Source organism: Ochlerotatus camptorhynchus, unplaced genomic scaffold (assembly GCF_037179485.1).
Source record: "Ochlerotatus camptorhynchus isolate MF236.1 unplaced genomic scaffold, CSIRO-AGI_Acam_v1.1 ptg000330l, whole genome shotgun sequence".
In the NCBI taxonomy this organism is placed as follows: domain Eukaryota; kingdom Metazoa; phylum Arthropoda; class Insecta; order Diptera; family Culicidae; genus Ochlerotatus; species Ochlerotatus camptorhynchus.
Window position 1 is genome coordinate 1873657 of NW_027040818.1, and position 6098 is coordinate 1879754.

Consider the following 6098-nt stretch of genomic DNA (forward strand, 5'->3'; position numbering starts at 1 on the left):
TTTGTAAAATCGTTACCACAGTGTTAGTGTTTAGCACCAATTCATCGTACTTGGCTTCGTTGTTGATATATTGCAAACGTTCTCATATTCACGGAGATGAAAAACTACCCAAAATTAAGTACTTTTCCCTCAATTCCGGGGTTCAGCCCAATAACCCAAATTTGAGTAAATCGCATATAGTAGTTTCCATATAATACCAGCAAAAAAAATTACCTACTCTTAAGTATATTCTACCCAAAATTAAGTTTAATTCACGTAAATTTGAGAATATGCATTTTACTCAAAAGTAGCTTATTGGGCTGAACTATATCGTTGGGTCGAATCTCTTGTTCCTTTTTTGACAACAATAACGAGTGCAAGTGAGAGGCTGAAGTCAATATTAAGTAAAAAGAACTCAAATTTTGGGTAGTATTTTTTCTCCGTGTTGACTCTATTGACTGGATCGCAGTAGGCCGCGCTTGAAAGCTGACGTGTTTTGCTTTTGCTGCGTATTTTTTTGACTTGAATTTGTTAAAATTTAGTTTCAAGTGTTCATAAAGTTATCATTTAGTAATATATCGTGTTTTTTCCTGTGTTGAGGCGTCCAGTTTTGAAGCCAAATTTGTTTAAAAAATAAGAGAAGAATATGGCAAGTGAAAAATAGAAACAAGCAGTGACAAAAGAAAGAAGCAAGAAAAAAAGGTCCGTCTTTCAAAAGTACTTATAGTAATTAATGCGTTTTGAAGTAGTACTGACGGTAATTAAAATTATCTATCCGTAATAAACGTAATTAACAGTATTTAAAATGTAAATAATGTACTTTAATTACGAAATTTCAACTGAAATTAATGGAGTTAAATAGTAGTTATTGTTCTACATTGTGTAATTAATGTAATTAAAGCAGTAGTTAATGGAATTAATTTAATTACAGCCGTTGCCTGCGTTGGAGTTATAGGTTATTGCGTGCCCCTAGATTTTGGCCATAAAATAAAAATTTCACGAAATTTTATCGATTTTTTTTTTTGGTGAATATAGATGCATTCTATACGCCTTTTTAATGCCCCACCAACGTAGAGTGCGCCACACGAGTTCGAGAAAAAACGTCAACCAAATCGTTTGTTTACATCAGAATTAGTATTTCCCCAACGCAAATAACAGCATTTTTCATTCAAAATCTTGCCAATTTCCATCGGTAATTGTCTTATTGTACGATTTTCCACAAATCTGAACTGATTTGCACCTTAACTATTCACACACAAGAAATCCGGAAGTCCATAACCACTAAGGCACTTCTCTAATTTTCCATTTTTCTCAACAAAAATATTGCTGAACACCAGCAGGATCTTTTCAAAAACGTTACAGAATTAAATTTTTCAACTGTAGATTAAGTTTTGCAGCATCTCAGATGAATCAATTTATCAGGAAAAGTAAAAAAGTGTTCCGCTTCCTATGTCTCAAGGCAAAAAATTATGCTCACAACACTCTTTTTTACGTTATCCTATTCACCACCAGAGGTTGAATCGATCGTTTAGTTTCTATTAAAAAGGCTTATCACATTGTACGTTTATTTTTAAATTTATCTCTCTAAAATAAGTGTCAAATCAGAAAACTTGTAAAATCTTTGAACGCTTTACAAATGAGACTGACTTGCGATTATGGGCAGTTGATTTCGGTTGATTCTGGAACTTAAAGCACAGACAAACAGACATAACTCTTAGGGTGTGAACCATTTGCCGAGTTAAATTTAACTCGTGGTTAAAAGTGACATTTCGAAAGTTATTTTCTATGTTCGAAAATCCCCGTGCTGTCGATCGACCGGTTTTTGAGCCACAGTTGTCAAAATTTAACTTCTTGTCTGTCAGAAATAACCATGCTCGGATAGCAGGGTTAATCGATAACTTTCCATCTGTCAAATTTTAACCAAAAGTTAAAATAATCCACCAAATGGTTCAGAGCCTTAGAAGAAAAATCTTCAAAAAATATCGTCAAGCGTATCTTGCATGTGCACTAGCACCACATACAAACAGACGTAACTCTTCATTGTGCATCTTCGTTCATGCATTTAACGGTTGATTTGAATATTATCAGTTCCGCGAACTACTCGTCGCAGCGCTGGCATCGGATCACTTTGACGTTTCTATATATTCTATAGAACTTTTATGCAATATTGTTTACGAGTTAGCGAGCAAGCTTGTTTTCCGCGAGAAGCCAGAGAGATGTCGTTACTGAGGTTATATGTTTTGAGATACTATGTTTTCAAGAACAAGTTTTTCTAAGAGTTACGTCTGTTTGTCTGTGCTAGCACCATCTATCATCCACATTCTCAAGCATTGATGTGAAACCAGAGCATCCCTCGTTCATGAAATTTTTTCACCAGTTGCTTTTCCCTCGTTCTGTCAACGCATCAGCTGCACTCAAAAAATTCCACACACCATCATCATGTCCCAACTAACAATTTTCGCAATGTAAACGCTTTACTCATTTTATTAATACAGCCTCAAGCTGTATTCAAATGTTATATGATATGAGGAAACCTTTACTCAACCTCTTTACAAGCAAATCTGGCGAACTTAGTCAGCTACTTATGGCTGTTGGGACAGTTGTATCAAGCTCTTATTGCATTTCCATTTACGCTTCTAAACAGCTGTTATCCTGTTGTTTAGTTGTGTGCGAACTTGAAAGGTGCTTATTCAACCATTTTCCGGTTATCCAATAATCACTACACAGCTTTCTGTTGAAGCCAGGTTAAATATTGTTTACGTTTTTTTTTTGTTGGAGGAATTGATTGAGTCTATTTTGCTGTGGAAATCAAATTAATCGAAATTAGTTATAAAGCACACACCACCAAATTATTTACCCTGCACCGGAACCTGGAATCGAACTCGAGACGACCGTATTGGCAAACCTTGACACTACCAACTCCGCTACGCCAACACTTTGAACTGACGTAAACAAATATACATGCCCTTCTACAATAATATCGTTGAGTAGAGGCTTTATAATAGTGTACATGAATCACTTTTCTCGACTAGTTGCTTCAGCTTTGTAAAGGAGCAAAGTAAAAACTGTAAAACTGCACACTTTAGACGTGGTAAACCTAGTTGACTGTAAAAATGCTTCCGAAGTAGCGCTAACACAGTTTATTAGCTGAGTACAGGTTGTTTAGTTGTTGAAAAAGCACTTTTGATGTTTATGTTATTCAGCAAGAGTGGTTGGTTGTGTAGAAGCCATCAAATGAGTAATATATTCACTTTATTAGCTTTGTTCTGCAGCTACCAGTTGAAAGTTGATTCTCGAGTTGATTAATATTTGCATAGAAGTGACATTAGTGTTTATTGGCTGCTGTTATTCAGTGTGACTGACAAATTGAATAATAGTTGCGAAAAAGTTGAGTAAGTGCTCTCAAAAACTATTTTGCTGGCTTCTGCTTTTAGCTGTATCTGCAGCTTTTTTCAGCTACTTCACAGCACCATGCTGGAAAAGTTGGCTTATAAAGCTGAGAATGTTAGTTGGGGTGTCTCACACTTTATTTTGCGCTTATTGTGAAACACATCCATTTCATGTGTTAATCTTATGCTATGAACCATGCCTGAACACTATGTATTTGAATTGTGACACACTTGGATTCTATGTGCCTCATATGGTGATATCAATAGCTATCGCGCTCAATATTCTACAATATTCTACTTTATCGACTCTAAAAATGAATCGACAAATACATAAACAAAACTACCAGAGGCCAGAGCTTTCACATATCTTTTTAATGGGTCTGATTTTGGATTCGATCATGAACTGTTGGGGTGTGCTGCTGCCAGAGTCTTCGTTCGATCTCACTGTGCCACGGTTGTTCTCATATATGAGGCGGGTTGATAGGAAAAAGTCACAACTCTTGTTTTCGATGTTTACCTTTCTGAGCAAGCAATTCACATCGTATTGAAATGCAAAACACTTTAAATCCATCTGTTTTGAACAGTAGCGTGATGTGCAATACACTTGAATAGATAGTGAAAAATTTCAACATGTCAAAGTTTGAAACACTATAAATTAACGTGTATAACACATTGAACCAAGGTGAAATACACTTAAAGTAAATGTGATTCTGCATTTAAAAAATCAAGTGTTTAAACACTTCGATCAAACGTGTGAAATTTTTTGAGTGGTGTTGAATAAAAACAAAACAGATGGAAGTCAGTGATGTCGGTTCTACGAAATTTTCCGTAGATCTGTAGAATTGATTGAATTCTGCAGAAATACGGATCTGTAGGAAAAATTCACAGAAGCTTAGACTTTTTTTCAGGGATTTGTTTTGTTTGTTTAGTGCTAGGTTTAGTGTGCTTTTTCTTCTGTTGGAAACAAGTTTTTAAACGGATCACTAATTAGTGCCCTTTCTACCACCGCTCATCACTTTAATGTGTGTATAGCAAAAAAATATAATATGTATCAATCAATAAAATTTATTGTGAAGTATTGAACGTCAATAACTGATAAAAGGGGTAAAAGTTGATAGAATATTACAGTCATCAACATGATTTGCTCTTGAATTCTGTTATTATCGCACAGCGTAATATCAACAATCAATACGAAACTAACGATTTTAAATTGGCTCACTACTTGACTAGCCTATTGGTCCCAAGCAAACGATTAACGTGTCCCATTCTAGTCGAAATTCTAGTGCTACGCAATGTTTGTTTTGATTCGCTATGAAAGTTTGACAGATAAAATGAGGGGTTATTGGCTTTTCCTATGTTTCGAGGGGTGAATCGATTAGCTTGGGACCGAAGAGAGTACTAGAGCTGAGCCAAAAAGTTGAGCACCTTATTTCGGGACCTTCTAGCAACAATCAATACGAAACTAACGATTTTAAATTGGCTCACCACTTTAGTAGCCTATTGGTCCCAAGCAAACGATTAACGTACCCTATTCTAGTTGAAATTCTATTACTACACTATGTTTGTTTTGATTCGCTATGAAAGTTTGACAGATAACATCAGGGGTGTGTGGATTCATGCAGAACATGCAGGGGTGAGTGAAATAGCTTGGGACTGCTTGGGACCGTTGTTCTGGTACTGAGTGAGCCAAAAATAATAATGATTTTCTTCGGGACCCAGTGGTCTTAGAGTTACCTCTATGCTTCTAGTGAGTTACCTCTATGGTAATATTAGGAACGGAATGACTAATGTGCAGCACTTTTGATGTAATATTCAACATTTTTTTTTTCTGTATTCGTCAGATGTGGTATGTGTCTCCAGTGGGATGCCTTGACCACTTATCATTTTCAAGAGCTGACATCTACTAACAAGACGTGAAAAAGAACTAGCATCACTGATAAGTTCGAAATATGGTGGCTTGCTCATTGCTTCAGTGGCGCCACCATGACAAGTGCAAGCACATTCCCAACTAAAACATTATTTGCAATGAATGTGATTGTGAGTGTTATGTCTGTTTGTCTGTGCTTAAAGGGTGGAACGGTCAAAAATTGGTCGACTCAAATTTGGCGAAAATAATACGACAATATTGTAATTAAATAAAACCATCTTGGATAGGCTTTATTTTTATTATTGGCTTGATATATTTTAGGGAGATGAATTAAAACATATGATAATAAATTAAGAATCATCGTTATCATATATTCAGTAACGTTTGACCTCAAACTTCAATTCTTACAGATAATAACAATACACAACGAGAGCGGTAAGTTATGCAGGTTTAGGGTTACTAGTTCGTGTGAAAAAATATCCGCCCATATTCTTGTTTTCGGTCGAACCGTATTTTCCATAAGGTTTTTTTTTATGGAAAATACGGTTCGAATGAAAACAAGAATATGGGCTATCGTCATGTTGCGAGTTATTTTATTTGTCGGCGTGTCTCTCTCTTTTATAGGGCTCTATAGTTTCTAATATTGCTCAAAATGCCGATGGACGCATGATTGTCCAATGTCATTAATTTCCTTTGGAATAAGTTTGAAATATACCGTCAGTTGTGTCGACTTATTTTCCCTGAAACGGCAATATAAAATACAAAGACATTCCAGCTGCGGGCAGTAACCGGAGTAGGACATTAGGGTGAGTTTAATTTAATAGAAAAGTCTTTATTGAATCAAGGTTTAATCCGAAATCAGC